Below are 19323 nucleotides of genomic sequence, written 5' to 3'. Positions count from 1 at the left end.
TGTTACCTACAGTAACTCTTATCTAGTTTTGTGTAGACACTTAATGGTAACAGTGTGACAAACATTTTAATGTCTTATCAAAGGTGGTGTCAATGCCATTAAGACATCATATATGTTAGACTTGTGTTAAAATGGTACCTTTATTTGCAAAATATGTGGACTGCATTTCTTGTATCACAGCATAGAAAAGCTGCTAGAGAGAAGTTAATACCTCAAACAAAATACTCCACTTTGATCCATTCTATTTACTCACATCAGCGTTTCAAACAATTCACCAATATCTTTTTACACGACTCTATTTACAAATCGATGAGCAGCCTACAGGTGTTGAAGGATTTTTAGGGGGTAAAAGAAAGGGGGGAAGAAAGTAGGACAAGAGGGGAGAACAGAGGCCATGTCAAAAAACGATATCTACTAGTATTATGGAGTATCTAAAAACCAGCAAAGAGATGTGCACATAGCTTCATGGTGTCAAATCTTCTTAATTTATTATAAGAGATAAATCCTCTGTAGAAGAATTCTCACAGACATCTGTTACCTTTTTTTATTCCTCTATTTCACCTCAGGACTTTGCTGACTATTTCAAGACAAAGGTGGATTCCATTCTCTGTATCCTCCTCACAACCTCACACCTCCTCACTCCTTTTCCTCTGTCACCGAGGATGTGTCGCTGCTGATCTCCTCTTCCCCCTCTACCACTTGCCCTCTTGACCCCATTCCTGCTCATCTCCTCAAACCTCTGGCTCCTACTGTAATCCTCACACTCTCACAAAAGTTAAATTCCTCCCTCTTCTCTGGTACCTTTCCCTTCTTCAAGCATGCAGCAGTAATACCTTTACTCAAAAACAGTAAGCTTGACTCTACCCTTCTCTCTAACTATGCCTCTTGTCTCCCTCCTGCCATTTGCTTCTAAACTCCTGGGATGCCTTGTGTTCTCTTGCTTGCTCTATTTTCTAACCACCTATTCTCTTCTAGACCCTTTACAATCTGGTGTTCGCACTGCTCACTCCACTAAAAGAGCCCTCACTAAAATAACTAATAACCTCTACGCTGCCAAAGACAAAAGCCATTACACTGTTCTCATACTACTCAACCACTCTCCAGCCTTTGATACAGTGGACCACACTTCTCGTTCACATTGTGGTCTCAGGCACCAAAAAAATAGATTGTAAGCTCCATGGGGCAGGGACCTGTGCCAGCAAAAATGTCTCTGTAAAGCGCTACGTAAAACTAGCAGTGCTATACAATAACATGCTATTATTGTTATTATTATTCTGTCAGCCCAAATGTGAGCTAAGGAATCTCTCTCCTGTGTCTCACTTGAGGCTTTTTACAGAGGTCTCATTAGTCCAGGTGGAGACTAGTTCATTGAGTGGCTGCAATCAACTATCTCTCTGCTGGATTCTCAGAGCTCGGAGGCTGCTTTATTTAAACAAGGCTAAGTCCCTGTTACAGGGCTATATAAATAAAGATATACATACATAAGTGGCGCATCACTTGGAGTAGGTGGACCACGACCCAAGTGTGGTGGTGATTACGGCCAAGGACGATCACAGCCCAGTACAGGGGGGGGGATTCCAAGAAAGACTAATACAGCTGGGGTCCTTTCTTCTGCATGGGACACCCGCTGCCTTAATCCTACCATATTGTCAGTAGTCTGGAAGAGAGAGCATAGAGAGCAGAGAGAAGCAGTGTCTCTCTCTGTCTCCCCGCACAGTTCTTACAGCTGATCACACTGTTTTTATTATTAGCATATGGTACCTGATTGAATACTTCTCTCCCTTTAAGGTGACGTCACATCACCCAAAAAAAGAGAAGGAATCACAGGGTACATCTACCAATTGGATTGCTGGATGTACCATTTGATTCCATCAAATTTGGTAGAGAAGACATTCTATGCCAAAATTGATGCCTGTTCACATGGTACATCCACCATTTGAATTGGTGGATGTACTGTACCATTTGTCTGTCAAATGTGAGGTCACTGGCTTATATAAGACCTGTCACGTCTCATTTGAAAGGAAGTGGAGATGTCAACATCCCATAAGAAACAAGAAAAGAAGATCTACTCACCGGTGACTTTTTTTGTGCCATAGGGCAAGGATTGTTTTTCATGGTTTTTGGATTTACTTTTTCCTGATTATTTTTTTGTCATCGGGCATTGAGGATATTTTCTGGGTTTGGGTTTCTTCATTTCAATGCAAGCTGACGATAATTTATTTGGGTCAATTGAGGATCATTGCTTTGGGTTCAGTGAGGATCATTGCTTCGTGGGTCAAGTAAGAATTATTGCTTAATGGGTCAAGAGTTGATTGGTGCAACAGTTGGATAAGGAGGATGAGCCTTCATCCTGGCAAGGGTAAGAAACACATAGTCAATACTATAGGGTGCCCATGAATTGCCAATGTGTATCTGTGCCTCCATTGAGGGCATAGGTCACCACTGTGACAATCAATGGATTTAATGGCAAGTGTTTGTTTTATTGAATTGAAATGTATATTTTATTTAATTGTGCTTTTTTATGCAGTCAAAATGGGCAAATGCGCTATTAGCCATATTTGGAAAATATATGCTACAATTGCAATAAATTCTCTACCATTGTTAATAATTGTTTTATATTTTAACATAAGTTCGTTAGCTTTACAAATTTAGGCCCAGAAGCCTAACTAGACAAAGTTCAAAGAATATCACAAAATATAAATACATGTGTTTATTGGTTTATAAAGCATTGGTTAGGTGCTCATACCTTAAAAACACTAAAACATAGCAGCAAAAATGAAAAGGTTGAATTTATCAGGGCTGAGTTATGAGCAGTTTTTAGTTGTATAAAATCACAATCAATGTTGGGCATCTGTCATTGGCTTGAGATAAAGGTTTGCTTTGGGTCATTTCTCCCAAACAGAAAACTATTGGATTATTTCACAACAAGATATGTGACAAGAAAAAACAGAGCTTGTTAAAAAAAATATATATATATATATTATTTTACTTGAAGTTGTTAAGAATATAGAGTATAGTTCATCTAAGAGAATAGTCGAAGACTGATCCACTGATTGAGCAACCTGTGCTGAAGCAGCGACAGATTGAGCCAACTGTACTGAAGCTAGGATATCCTGAAAACCTGGCTTATTGGGGGGGGATTGAAGACTGGAGTTTGGCGCCCCTGCTTTATTCAGAGCTCCGTCTTTACATACTAGCACTAGTAACTAATTGAACATGTGGGATGGAATCTTCCAAAACGGGGGACAGTCTAATGCTGCAATTCCCTCTACTCGCTGAAAATGAAATAAACGTTTTGTTTTTTTACTATCCACATCTGCAAAAGTATCCCATTCATTGAATATTTTGAAGAAAGTCAAACTATTTAGTCAGTATGTAATATGACCTAATTTGCGTCTACATTAAGTTGAATTAATGCACACATAAAATTGTAGATTTTCCCATGTTTTCAGCAATATATTTCCCATTAAATACATATATGCATTTGGGTACCGCTCTATCTGGTTATTTTGTTTTTTAACCTTTTGTGTATGCCCAATAAACATCAAAACTGCAAGAGAACTTGTAACATTTCGCAACAAATATTTCTTGTACATGTGTAAAAATTGAATATTAATAATAATAATAACGCTAATAATATATTTGTGGATGAGACAATGTCTAATAACCTTGCTGTAGATCTTGTATTGTAAAACAACTTTCTGGGTGCAGTGTTTGTATTAAATCAGCTTTTATGGTTGTTTGTATCACTGCTACTACTGTATCTCTAACAGCATATGTAAAAATAATAAGCTGTACTTCTCTATATTGTAGTACAAGGTCAAACAGGTGACTGGGAATTGCATACACAAAAGGAACTCCGAACTAATTTTTTTTTTCTGTGATGAGAGCTGAAGCGATAAAAGCATAGAGAAATGCCCTGTCTTTGAACTGGTTGCTGCAACCATATATTACTTCTTTTTTTGCATCCTGATAATCTGTGTCATCTGCACTGATTTATTGGCCTTGTTGCATACTCCTAAAGCTCTGGCGAATTCAGATCAACAATATGTATGTTTTGCTGAGTTCCCATTTTAGCTGGCAACTGTGAATCTGAGAGATGTGCAGAAAAGAAAATGGTATAATGTACAGTATGTAGGTTGTGCCAGTGTAGAGTGTATACAGTTTATATATATAGATGTGTTATGAAAATGTAACATTAATTTTCTGTCCTAGGTCACAAGTAAAAATCATAAAGCCTCATTTAAAAAACAATACAACAAAAGCACCATTTTTTACATTTATGTTTGTAGATAAAAACATTACCACATAGGAAAATATAAAGTTTCACAGTCTCATATATAAAATATTTGGCCTAAATACAACAGTGTTTATATTCATTATATAGTGAAAATGCAGCTAGTTGAAGCAGAAGTTCCATAAGACATCTTACAGGGCGGTGGTACCGCCACTTACTAAATACAGCTTGATATTTAAATGAGGACATTTAAATATAAGACACTGGACCACACCCTTTTAAAAATGTTCCTTCCATACTACGTCTTCCAGGGTGGGGTCAGGTCATCTAACAGCAGCAAGAAACTTTGTACAGAAAGAAAAATATACAAATAATAATAACTTAATTTTATATAGCGATTTTCTCCCAGTGGGACTCAAAACTGGGGAATTAACTAATTTCCAAGGGGATCTAAAAAACATAAAACAGAAGCTTATGCCCCATAGTGTATTACGGTTTTAATTCATATACTGGGTTGAAGAAACCTTAAAAATGCACACTCACAAACAAACGTGATAAAATCGCACCTTATAACAGGTAGGGACCTCAGCTCTTCTGTGACTGCGGGAGCACACTGGACCTAAGTCCAGAGTGCTAAACCACATTTGTGAGAATAATCTCATAGCAACAGCCGGATAACAAGCGGGGTAGATCTCCTCTCCAGGAACGCTGGTTCAGGTAGACTCCAAGGAATCCCTATAGACATTTTGCGAATACCCCCGGTGCCATGATCGAGTGCCTCCAAGTACTCTTTTGCTTCTTATGTGGTGTGATGATGTGTGCTACATCCCAACGCGTTTCGATTGCATAAGCCGTAACTTCATCGGAGCTTACGGTTGACGACAGATAGTGTCCTTATATACCCGTGCATAAATGGAATCAACCAATAAATAGCTAAAGTGTTAACATTAGAGTAAAACAGCTATGTAATGGTTTCGGAACAGGAGTACAAGTACTGTACAGTACATATTACTCCAAAGCCAAGATACCTAATACATATAATTACACGAAGGACAGTTTATACATTTAAAAAAAAAAAATATATATATATAGTCAAAATTAGATCACAAGTAATCTATATTACCTGTATAACACTAAATTAGGGCAAAATATTATTTTATTGCATCCAAATTGCTGTTGTTGTTTCAACGAAGGTCGGGCCTGTGTGCAATTTGGATGCAATAAAATAATCTTTTGCGCTAACGTAGTGTTGTGCTGGTAATATAGATCACTTGTGATCTAATTTTGACTATCCCTTATCTTCTCTACCGTTCACCATGACTGCCTACTGTAAAGGCTCTTTACCCCTGTGTATTTTGCATTTTGTGTAATATACACATATTTAATCCACATATAAGAGTGAAGGAGTGGCTCGGTGAGTAAAGACACTGACTGGCACGGAGTTTGAAGCAGGGGTTCAAATCCTGGTGTCGGTTCCTTGTGACCTTGGACAAGTCACGTTATCTCCCTGTGCCTCAGGCACCAAAAACATAGATTGTAAGCACCACAGGGCAGGGACCTGTGCCTGCAAAATGGCTCTGTAAAGCGCTACGTAAAACTAGCAGCGCTATACAAGAACATGCAATTATTATTATTATAACATACATGTATTTATTTTATATCCCTTAAAAGTTTATATTTTCATCACCAGCCGTGCATGGGATTACTTTTCTGCACTTTATGTACAAGAATAAAGAAACAGCATGTTTTGTGGAATGTATTCAAAACCCAAAACATGTTCCACTTGGTTAACTAATTGGCTGTTCTTCTTCTTAAGGCCATCTGGTTATCGTTTGGAAATCAAGCGACTTCTTTTGCTTCAAGTGTACAAGTGTCATTTTTTCCCATGTTTCATTTGCCAAGTGATGCAACATTAACCCATACCCTGCTGGAGGTCCCTGCAATGCACCTTCTGTTATTTGAGTGCTTATAATGATAAGTGCAAATTTTCATAGTTAATATATATATATATATTTTTTAATAACATTGTATTTGGAAACTGTTTAACCCTGTCTGTGCTAAAAGGGTGTGCATTGTGTAGCAGGGAATTCTGACACTAAAAATGTAAACATATGTTTATTTCATAATGATGAATAAATTAAATGTTATTCTTAGTAGCTCTAATACAGTGCTTGTGAAAAGACTGCATACATTATTACGTTTTTGTTTTTTAATTGTTGTGACTGTGTAGAATGTGGTGAAGGAAGTATTTCTAGATTTCATTGCATGCCAAGAACACAGAATGCAGGGACGTGTACGTGTAATTTCAAGATTTAAGTTACCAACACATGTTTAATGACATTATGGATTTCAATCAACAGGAGAGGAAATGATGAGATTATTAGCAGTACTTATATAACTTTTACTTAGGGCATCTGCCACCATACCTCAACTCTATCATTCTTCCAAAGGAAGTATACTTTGTAAGTGGTTTAAAAGGAGAAGCATTATAGCTTTTGTTTAAAGGGAAGTGTAGAGATAAGTAATATGGTATATAATGATAATTTAAATCTGGGCCGGACTTAGGTTAAGGCGAGCATGGCGACCGCCTTGGGCCCCGCTCCTTCCGGGGGCCCCGCGCTTCCTCCTCTCCCTCCTGTCAGTGCCATAATTCAACTTTCACCCGGCCAGAGGGGGGAGCTGAAGAAGGGAGCATGGGGTTCCCCTCCTCCTGCTCCCCTCTTCAGTCAGAAGTTGGATCCCGGCGCCAACAGGAGGAGGTCGCAGAGGGAGTGCGTGGGGCCCCGGACTGGCAGAGAGGTAGGTGTATGGGCGGTTTTGTGTGTCTTTGCTCTTACCTTCTCTGCAGTGGGCCGCCTCCTGCACGACATCACATGACGCTGTGATGTCATGGCGCCATGACGCTACCGGAGGAGGGCTGTTGGTCTAGGTAAGTCCCCCCCGTTAGGCCAGTGTGCTGCCTTGGGACCTGCAAAGCTTTAAGCCAACCCTGCCAGTGGGCGCCCACATTATCACTGAATTAAAAAATATATGGAATGACCTTACTGATAGACATGTATACGTTTGTTGGAAAGAACATGTATGGCTCTGTGTATAGCATAATAAACGAATAAGCCCCAATGCACACCCAACATGACAAATTAGTACATTTCTATATGTTTTCTTTCTATATTTTTTCCTTATAAGTACGGGTCATTTGGTCCAATCTTTTGGCCAAAACATTTCAAGCCTGCAACCATGTCACATTAAACCCATTTGGGCTTGTCCTACACTACCTACTTTATACTGCGCCTTCTGTACTTCTTGCACTGGAAAGAGAAAAGAGGAAAATAAGCCAATAATATAGCCAATATCATGGGATGTGTGATGTGTATGCGGTGCCCAAGGGGATAACATTTAGGAGCACTATATGAGATACAGCGCAGCTAAAACCGGTTAAAAAACAGAAGTGCCCTAGTGAATATAGTGCAAACACAATATTAAAAATAAAAAAAGTACAACAAAAGATAAACTTCTCAGCTTATTGCTACTGTACAGCAAAGGTTATTGCCACTTCTCTCCCGGGGGAAGAAATCTTGCAATAGTCTATCATTCACATATGTGTACTTGGAGCTGCTGATTAAATAGAGGTGGGATGGGTGAGCTTAAGCTAACAGGAGGGGCTACAAACCTCTCAAACAATTTACAATTAGACATTCACATCTTAGAAAGCTCACCGCATACAAATTGATGAAATGCCATTTCTGACATTATGGGAAGACTGCAATGTGTCGGTCATTAGAACTTGTTTGGTATTTCCTTTGGCTCTCGCCACTGCTGATTTTCCAGTTTATCAGTTACTTGAGATAAATGCAAATTTTGGAAATCTGGTGAATTCTTTCTATGTATGATACAATGAAATACAGCATTGTGCACTCTACAAAATCAGAGATGTTGGAACGCAATGCATTTACGGTCACTACATACAATGGAGCAAAAAAACATCAGAATGGAAACAGGACTCACAATGCACCCCAGAAGGGAAGAGGAATCGTCAATAGTTGAGACTTTGGGATCTATCTCTCAGTAGATAAGACTATATGGTTGATTTAATGCAAATAAAAACCCTTAAAAAAACAGGAAATTATACTGTTTACTTCCCCGGTGTGCATCTCAAGAACAGGGAGTTCCTTGACTTGAAACTAGCACGGTTCAGCTTTGATGGGACCCCTTGGCTCTACGTCCTGTAGAAAAAGGATATTAGGAAACTAGATTGTGCTGCTTTAAGAAAAAACTAGATCTAGTAAATCCGTTGAGGTTAATAAATCCCGTGGCTAAAAATTACACCAGTCTATCAAAGTCTGATGCCACCACGTGTAGGATCGTTTTTCCCCTTAAATCTACACCAATATGATGCAAAATGCAGTTAGAGGATAAAAAGGATCAAGTTTCATTTGGTAGATTCACTTCATTTTTTGCAGCCCAAAACCAAAGGTTCACAGATTTTTGGAATGAGAAAAGTTTCATATATAAGTGAATATTCAGTACACCTAAATGATCTGCAGCTATTTTCGAAACATTTTAGTGGCTCGTCGGGAGGCAATAATATAAAAGGCTATGTATAGAAGGAAAAAGAGAGTTTCCCTATGATAGGGAGAACTGGGGTTCTATTTTGGGGGTATGGGAAACACAATTGAAAGCAATGAGTTGCTTGTAGTTCATTTTATTTCCAATAACAGTATGGGTTAATGAGTTATACCCATAAACAAGTGTCCATATGACAGAAAACTCTTTGTGAGTATATATAGCCGGGGTGCGCAATCTGGGGGTGCCAAATTGTCAGAGGGGGCCGCAGGGTTTACAGAGGCCCTGCGGGCTTCCCGAAGGCACTTAAATTAAATGCCGGTGAATCGGCAAAGGCCTCTGTAAACTGGACTTACCTTTGCTCAGACGGCTTCTGGAGATGCGTCACCATGACAATGCGGCGTCAAATGATGCCACGTGGTCGTGCGGTCACATTGCCATGGCAACGTGCCATCATGATGCCAAGGCGCCAGAGCCAAAATAAGAGGGGGAGGGGGCACATAGGGACACATATATTACTTGTTTCCTTTGCATGATACAAGATCAACTTGACAACATCTGAGATCTTCTGGCTAAAAAAAATATACTTGCCATGCCGTATTGTTGCTGCAGGCTAATAACGCTTTGGCCAAACTAAATGACCCTTACTCACGAGAATGCTAACATTTAAGTATTTAACTATGTATTTTGTCACATTGGATGTAGCATTGGGTATTTTTGGCTTCTGTTGTATACATTTGGCCACGCTCAGTAGCACTCCATTTGACTGACACACACACACACACACACACACACACACACACACACACACACACACACACACACACACACACACACACACACACACACACACACACACACACACACACACACTGTACACAGCTTGCAGGGACTGTGTGTTCATTAAAAAAATATGACCATGGTTATTCATTTCAAACTGCAAATAATTTTATAGAATATATAGGGATTATAATTCTTCAAAATGTAGACAATAATCTAAAACTTAACCATCCACCTTTCATCTTAAAAATACGTCGGAAACGAGAGGTTTGGAGAAAGCTCTCATTATCTAGGAGTAACTCTATCTACTAGCCGCAGTATGGGGAAGATCTTTCAGTTTATGGTAGTAATAACTTATAATTGTGTTTTTGTTCTCTTCAAGAGTGCCTCATTATTCTACATCACAGTCCTTTAGTTGGGCCTGTTCTGGGAAGAATTAGGGCAGTGTAATAATGGTAATATGGTCTAAACTTTATGACAAGTTGAAACGGGGGGGATGTACTCTTGTAGCCAATTCCAGCTGATCAGGCAGATACATTTTTTTTATAAAAATATGCAGTTTTTAAATTATCTGCAATCTTATTTCAATTTTAGATGATCTGTTTGACACAGTTACAGCAATGTGTATCTGCATCGATAAGCGCGTGTAGTAACATTTCCCCTGATCGCATCACAGAGTTAGAGAGCATTGACTAGAAATGGAAAAGGAAAAGACTGAGATTAGTAACTAACATAAAAGAAAACACAAACACCAGGAAATCAAACACATGTTTAAATTATTGAAATAAAAACATGCCACAAGGTTTATGGGGCTTTTTCACATGTAAAACATCACTTATAAAAATCATTGTAATTGAAATCTTTTTTTAAGTTCACGTCATTTTCACTTACAAAGCAATTTGTGTGTTCTGTGAACTGTTCATGGTGTGGGAATTTCTGCATTTTTCTTAAATAGTCATGGGCTGAAAACATAGGGATGGATACAGATCACATGGAAGCTGAACCATTTTTGAACAAGAAGTAAAACCAGTTAAACATGTCTTCATAATTTGATTGTAAAAGGTTAAAAAAAATGTGATTTGAATTAATTTTGGCCCTTGGCATTGCATTGCTGGGAAGGTCTGTGTTATACTTTAAGTGTGTAATCACACACCAGGTAAACTCATGAAAAAGTAATGTAAATGTGAATTATCTAATAACTTGCTAATAAATATTCAATAGACAGCAGTAACCCCCGAGAAAACAGATTCAGTGATTGTAAAAATTGGAAAATGTGTAGATTACGTTTGTATATAACTGTAATTTTGTGTTCATTCATTTACTTAGAAACAAAGTCTGCTGATACAAGTGACCGAAGGTAAGCATTTTTATACTCTCTTTAGACTGAATTCTACCTGAAAAATAGGGCCTCTTACGTTTAAGGTTTACAAATACAAATGCACAGTAATTTAAAATGTACAGGTAAAATATGAACAGTGATCTGATTACTTCAAAATAATAAAAAGAAATTCTAATGCTATCTCTTTCAGGTTTATGAATTTAAAATGACCACAATAATTAACAACGACTACATATGAGTTTATTACCTGTGTGTGATGTCTGTCTTCTTTAACCCACAGCCACCTTATGCGGCCTCTTTACTTCAGGCCTTTAACAGTGGCTAGGACGGTCTCAGCTAACGTCTCATAGGGACACATGGTACAGCAACCAATCATATTGGTCACTGTACCATGTGCATCCCTCCCTTAGTAAGGAAATCACTGCTTCTGCCAGCCAAGCTTTTCCTGCATAGGAAAGATAAGGCAAACGCCGCACTAGATGGAGTAGGTGATAAAGAAAAAGTGGTATTTTTTGGCATTTGATTGTGACGGTAGGGGTATATTTGGCTGCTTTGAATAAAGGTCATTACCCCTACCTGTCAGTAATATATCTGTTGTATATATCTATGTGTTGTGTAGCCTGGTTTCAGCCCTTCAAGGACCAGGGGTTAATTCTGTGTTCATTACAATCCACACAATGATAAGTTGCCGATTGATCCGTTCTTCTGTGATCGATAGGCGAAGATTCGTCTGGGGGTTCACTAAATGGCTGTCAGTGCAGCCGAAGAAGACCAAAGATGTAAAGTTCTGTGGGGAAGATCATGTGACCAGGCAGTCACTAGATACAATTGGTGCACCGCTAGAGAGAGGGCAGGGCTCAAAAAGGGGTGTGTCAGAGCCTGTTTCAGAAGAGGAAGGGACTGTGACTTTGTAAATGGTTGCTATATAAATAAAAAATATTTGTTACATTATAATACATTAAAAATGTAATTCAGAATTGTTTAAAAAAATGCTACAAGTTTTCTGATAGTACAGTACTGAATTATTAAAAAAAAAAACAAAAAAAAAAACAAACAAAAAACACCCATGTAGGCTATTGCTCGGTCTGCAGCTTTAAGAGCCCAATATTCTATATCAATATGTTGAAGTCAATTGGGCACTTAGAATTTAAAATGCACATGTAAAGAATGTGAAAGTAGCTTTACTTAACCAGTGTTCATGGACATATAGACCAGGGGTGGACAGCTCCAGTCCTCAAGGGCCACCAACAGGTCAGGTTTTCAGGATATCCCTGCTTCATTACAGGTGGCACAGGTCATTGACTGAGCCACTGATTGAGCCATCTGTGCTGAAGCAGGGATATCCTAAAAACCTGACCTGTTGGTGGCCCTTGAAGACTGAAGTTGTCCACCTCTAATATAGACTTACAGGGATATTTTTTGTTGTCGAGTGGAGCATATTCATATACACAACATTAGCACCTTTACATCTCAAGTCAGCATATTTCTTTATTTGCAAGCAAGTGCCTTTTTACTTATCTATTTTGCATTTCTTGTCATTTGGCTCGTGCAATTGCTAGGACGTACTGCCTTTCTGCAAAGCCGCATGAAGATTTTTTTTTCTCCTTGAGAAACATTTATTACATCATAACGGATTATAATCTCTGAAAGATGAAAACACAAAAAGTACTTTACATAATCACTTAATAAGCAGAACCTTTGATCGCCGCGCAGTAAAGAGGAAATGTGTGCCGATCACAAACTCATTTTGGAAATGGATTGTGAGTATATTTTGGAACGTTCACTGTAATTAGGATACTGCGTGTAATAGGGTAATATGCCGGAGTTGTGTACGGAGGTAGCTTGGTCTGCCCTGGATAGGCAAAGAACACTTGAAGAACAGGTGGATTTAGGTGCAGCTGTGAGAGAAGTTGTTTCCACCCTCACACTTAAATCGAACAATATGGAAATGTAATAGTATCAAATATGGAAGAGTATATTCTTATGTTTTTTTCTTGGGCAAATTACATTTGCAGTAAGATCTACAGCAAGGGTGCTCAACGTCAGTCCTCAAGGGCCACCAACAGTTTCAGTTTTAAGGCTATCCCTGCTTCAAAGACTGAGCCACTGATTGAACCACCTGTGCTGAAGCTGGGATATCCTGAAAAACTGACCTGTTGGGGGGGGGGGGGCATGAAGACTGGATTTGGCCACCCCTGATCTACAATATGTTCCAAGTATTGTAATGTAGGTGTTGACATATATTTGCACCATAATAATCCCAGTTTGATGCTGATGTCTGTGCTAAATCTAATGTCATATTAGTAAAATGCATGACTTTAATAAAGATAGAATAATACAGCATAGTGTAATCTTTTGCAGTCAGTTTAAATTCTTCTTTGAACTGGGGCCAAGGACCTTTGCACTCTACAGCACATTCCCAGGTGCCCATTTTGATGTCTAAGACAGTAGGTGCCTAATTAACTTATGACTCATTAGACCTCAGCCCTGTACCTCCTAATCGCTCAGATATAGTAACGGTATATGACTCAGTATACATATGCCAAAAATGGTCAGAAAAATACTCCATTCTGCAAATGTTTTAGTTACGAAAAAGAAGTCGGGTGGTGGCTTAGAATGGGTCATTCTATTTTTGGAATACCCAGACACAATTACTGGAGACTGGTCAGGGGTCTATCAGCTGATGCAATGAGGGATGGACACCATCATCATTCACTAGTGCCATCATTTGGATACATGGCCTGTCATTTGTTATTCTTTGCATAGTAATGTTGAGTTTTTTTTTTAAACTGTTAGCATATGCAACATGGTGATTTTGCTTCATTCTCTTTTAAATGAAAATGCCTTAATGTACTTATTTTCGTAATTACAGATTTGTGTCATGTCCTTGGTGCATTGTTTTCTTTTTAAATTGATACCATCTTTGTTTTAAGCAATAACATATGCTTTATGCTAAAGACGGCTTCTATTTGTAAAACATAGATAGTTCTAAATTTAGTCCAAGATTATGTGCATCTTGAAAGGTATAATTACAGTGCTGCAGTGTGATAATAAATGGTTATGCATGAACTCTTGACTGAGAAAGACCCCAGGGATTATGTTCCAGTACAGTTTTGATTCTCTATTTTCCCTTTAATTGTGGAACAACATATCTACGATTTTTTTTAAATTTTATTTACAAATGTGTAAATCTGTTACTGTGTGCATCTATCTATCTATCTATCTATCTATCTATCTATCTATCTATCTATCTATCTATCTGTCTGTCTGTCTGTCTGTCTGTCTGTCTGTCTGTCTGTCTGTCTGTCTGTCTGTCTGTCTGTCTGTCTGTCTGTCTGTCTGTCTATCTATCCCTCAACCCCCTTATAACGCTGTGCTTGGGGTCCAAAGATTCACATCAAGTTATAAGCGGATCGCGTTAGAAATAATGTACAATTGTATGCATTGTACAATAAAGTATTTAAGATACCAATAATTGTGTTGTAAAGTATTCATAAATACGAAAATTGGGAGCCACGCTTGCATCGTGTTATAAGCGGATTCGCGTTGTAACAGATCGCGTTATAACGGGCAGTTCTATATACAAGGGTGATGGGTGCTCTAACAGTCCTGGAATATAATTTTCTATTCATGAATGATAAACACAGATGTGGCTCAACTATGGAGTGGGTATACTACTAGGTGAGTGAACCGATTCAATAAGACATAAACCTCCTGAAGGTATCAGAAAAAATGATGTTAAACTCACTTTGCTGCACCTCATTGGAGATAACTGTGTAATAAAGTCCACAACTCACCACATGCTGTAGTAATGATGACAAACCATGTAGACGAAATAAATCTTTCAAGAGTCTTACCCACTCCTAGAGCCCACTGGATTCTTGTGGGCGTGTCCAGCTGCTGATTCAATTACAAACGAGAGCAAAAATATGCAAATAAATGCACAAAGCAGCACACTGCCCAGGGAGACAGTTGTATAAAAATAGAAAAAATGTTTATTGTCTATCACACATGACAAACAAGGAGGTGTGGATCCTCCTATGTGTTTCACGCAACACAGTGCTTTATCCTTGATAACGTTTGGTGGGTAAGTGCTTGTTCTTGCCAGACAAGCCTCAGGGCAAGTAAGTAAGTGGGCAGGGTCAACTGAACATGAATCCCGGGAACCTACTCACGACAACGGCCAGCTCATGGGGGCTCAGCTAGCTCCGGGGGAAGCAGGCCAAGGCCTGGCTGGCCCTCTTCACTTAACCCATTAAGAGAGCACTCTGGCAGGGACTAGCGGTTACTCTATTATTGTTTAATAAACAAATTTGCAGCATTTTATACCTCCAAACCGAATCTGTCTTTACTTGTCTGTTATATGAGGGTATTGGTTAGCAAGGGGAGGGGGGGGGGGTGTCCCTCACAGCCTCCATAGCCATGTGGGGTGAATTTTTACCTTAGTTCATGCTTCCCTAAATAAATCTTTACACACCAAGTTACCTTTGTTAATCAAAGAAAAGAGACTCCAAACAAATTGAAAAACTTATTAAGAATCTTTCTCTTTGGGATCCAAAGAGATGCCTGAATTCTCAAGCTAAAGATTTTGTTTTTTGTTCAGACACCCATCCCACATACTCCAGAATTGACTATATTTTTATACGCTTACAATTTTTTCCCTCCATCATAACCTGCTCAGACCATGTTCACATTAGGGTTGGCTTCTCCAAAAATACTGGACACAATGATGAAAGGTGCGATGCGATGCACCACACACACAACACACACACACACACACACACACACACACACACACACACACACACACACACACACACACACACACTTCTCTTCGCTCCATGCTGTTTAATCCTCTCCTTGTCCACACCCCAGGCTCCTGACACTCCTCCTGATTGGCTACATTACCCAGCAGCATCCAATCTGGATGAAGGAAGCTTCCCAGCCCTTTATCAAAAGCCCTGCTGTCTCCCTGCTCGGGCAAATCCCGTGGCCCCCAAGCTGGTCAAGTTACTATGTCCAGCGAGGCAACACTGAACATATGCATGGTCCAGTATTACCTCTCATTTTTCACTGGACAGCGTGTCCAAATACAGGACAGTCCGGTTCAATACTGGACACCAGGCAATCGCCTCCCATAAATATTGTTAGCTGACCCATTATTAGCTGAGGTAGATTATTCACGGACATCTAACCACCTCTTCTAGATATCTCCGGTAATGTGTCTAGATTCTCCAAATAATGTAAAACAAATATAATCACCGCCCGGGAGATTCTCCAAACACCTAGAAATGTTCTGATATTAATAAAGCCACCTTTCGGGAGGCCTGTGAGAGATGTGTGCAGAGGTACATATAATGGAGACCGATTTGGGTGAAATTATATCTTGGCTTTATTGCGCCTGTTCCTTTATCCAGGCAATGAGAAAGAGGATAAGTGCTGCACACCAAGTAATATGATATAATAAGAGATGATACAGTTACTGGTGCTCCCATCCATGAACGAAGGGCTGCATCCAATCCACGGCATACAGAGAGAGATGGAGGACAGGGTACACGGATTTGAAAATAGAAAATATTTATTTAAGCTAATACTAGCTACACTGTGTTAGCTTAAATAAATATTTTCTATTTTCAAATCCGTGTGCCCTGTCCTCCATCTCACTTTGTTTTCCTTTATCCAGGCAAAACATACAACAACAACAACAACAACAAAATAACAAACCCCTATCCCTTTGTAAGGGCTAACTTACTTGCCCAGACCCTATCTGCAGGACTGGAGGGCTATTCCCATTACCAGCCTATCACCCCAAAGTCTCAGGAAGTACCTTAAGCAGCTGGCCCTCCATGTCAGTCTCTGGCAGGTTGCTGGGTCCTCTGTGTCCAGGAAATATACAGTTGTGTGAAAAAGAAAGTACACCCTCTTTGAATTCTATGGTTTTACATATCAGGACATAATAACAATCATCTGTTCCTTAGCAGGTGTAAAAATTAGGTAAATACAACCTCTGATGAACAACAACACATGACATATTATACCGTGTCATGATTTATTTAACAAAAATAAAGCCAAACCTCTCCATGTGTGCGAGAGAGGAGGGGGAGATACACCGTGCGAAACACACACAACACACACAACACACACAAATATATATATATATATATATATATATATATATATTATAAAATATATATATATATATACAGCTCAACCCCCTTATAACGCTGTACTAGGGGTCCAAAGAATCACATCGCGCTATAAGCGTATCGCATTAGAAATAATGTACAGTTGTATGCTTTGTACAATAAAGTATTTAAGACAGCAATAATCGTTTTCTAAAGTATTCATAAATACAAAAATTGGGAGCCACGCTTGCATCGCATTATAAGCGGATTCGCGTTGTAACGGATCGTGTTATAACGGGGTAGAGCTGTATATATAATATATATATATATATACACATACACACACTCTTCCCCCTTCCCCCCCTACCTTTTGGAGGTGGGGAAAGCTCTGAAAGCTCCAGGAAAGTACAGCCCCCGGTGCTCACCAGCGCACCATGTAACACGTCACCGCTCGGGATCACGATCCTCTTGCACCCCCTGGCAGCTGACACGTCACAGCGCATAGTGAGCCTTGCAGTGAGAAGGGACTGGGGCCGGCTCAGGAGGAAGTCACGAGCTGGTGAGTGACGCGCATGCAGCCGCACGCACCGCCGACCGCAGCGGGTCCTCAGTCTCATACATAAAGAAAAGAGAAAAAAAATCATAGGGGGCCCATGGTTTGAAGCCTACCTCCTGTGGGTCACCAACATCAAACGAAAAGAACTGAAATCAGATAGCACACCAAATGCCAAGGAAGAGTCAACAATGATCATATTTAAAGTAAAAATATATACATATGTAGCCATGTGTAAAATTGGTGTACAGATCTCTCTCATGCTGGCAGTAATCCTGGTAAGAAGGCAGGGTTGCCAGTAGTGATCATGGAGGTTTGCCCTCAAACCCCTGTGATGTGTCATATATGTAGCAAAGGAAGTGACAGCATGATTTGTGTCCACAGTTAGTGACACAGAGGTGGGTCTTTCTGGAGCCTATATATTAAACAGCACTCACAAAAGTTAGAGTTCCTCTTTGGCTGCTGGTTCAGAGTTGGAGTTCAAGGTCTGCAGCAATTCAAGTCTGTCTGTCAGAGTGGCTAAGGGACAATCTATTACACACTGTGTCCAGGACCTGGCACAGCTGGTGGTCTCCCTTAGGGGAGTGGTGGAAGAACAACTCAATTAAAGAGACAGGAGGAACCTTCTGCATGGAGGGTCTCCACCCGATGTGCGGCTATGTGTCGGCCGCTGTGATGGGTAGTCTGCCAGAAACATGTCAATAAAGATGTCCATGAAAAGACCCTTCTTGCCTGTGAGTGGAGTTACTCAGGGAGAAGGTGCACCTAGGAGTTCCCCGTCAGAAACTCCTCCCTGCGACCGTAGGGATCCGATGGGGTGGAGGCGCTGTACCAAATGTGAGTAGGACTCTGCACACTACCTCAGACGCCTGTCATGGTGATATCCCCACAACATCAAGCGGGTGACTCAGGAGTCCTGTTGCCAGCTGGTGCACCACACTGCATACATGTAATTGGGATAGTTTCTCACACACGGGGTCAGGATCAGAAGGGCCACAGGGAAACACCATTACACATATATACCATTTCCACCCCATGTGTTTTGCTTTACCATGGGATCTGATACAGTCACGGTTGACCGATGGGTGTATTTACCTGGAGTTACTAGGCAACAGGATATTGGCCCCTGGGATTCTCATTTTTTTTTTGTCTTTTCACTTCCAGGTTAGAACTCTGAAAAAAAAAATACAAAAGTAGCCATGGGGTTTTCCCCCCAATGTTCCTTTATGTAATGATCTTTCCCACCTTGCCCTGCATTTCTTTTTTCTTTCCTCCATTTGTTTTCTTTTTTTTTTGACGTGAAATTCAAAACACGTTAATAAATAGACGTTATGAAAAAAAAAGTCCTTTTCTTTCGATGTTTCGTACCAGTATATAACCTATACTTTCTGATTCAGTTCTGTAATCACATTGTAGCTATCGTGCAATTAGACAAATCCGGCCCTCATGTCATCGGGGGTTCTTTATAAAGAGAGGAGGGATCTGGGGGTGGGGCCCGCCATGTAGAGAGATCCTGTGCAGTGCTACACAAGATCTCTATATCTGGCACACTCGACCCACAGCCCCTTCCCCTCCACATAAACTCTATCACAAGATCCTAAACAGCACCCAGTATCACCACCAAACAAGTGAGCAAGCACGTCCGGTGTACCACTGGACAGCGCTCTTTTTTTGGTTGATTATTAAGCTGTGATAGTGCCGATTGGTGCAGTATTGCAACGAAACT

The 19323-nt window shown here is 39.9% G+C and overlaps 1 long non-coding RNA gene across 1 annotated transcript in view; it reads left to right on the top strand.

Annotated features, from left to right (window-relative positions):
• The window catches only part of LOC142467703 (uncharacterized), a 50629-nt gene that overhangs the window by 16667 nt on the left and 14639 nt on the right, over nt 1-19323 (top strand). Inside the window, exon 2 of the long non-coding RNA XR_012788483.1 lies at nt 10907-10937. This is a non-coding gene — a long non-coding RNA (uncharacterized LOC142467703). The remainder of the gene's footprint in view (nt 1-10906; nt 10938-19323) is intronic.

Source organism: Ascaphus truei, chromosome 16 (genome assembly GCF_040206685.1).
Source record: "Ascaphus truei isolate aAscTru1 chromosome 16, aAscTru1.hap1, whole genome shotgun sequence".
NCBI lineage: Eukaryota > Metazoa > Chordata > Amphibia > Anura > Ascaphidae > Ascaphus > Ascaphus truei.
This window is presented reverse-complemented; position numbering and strand designations above follow the sequence as displayed.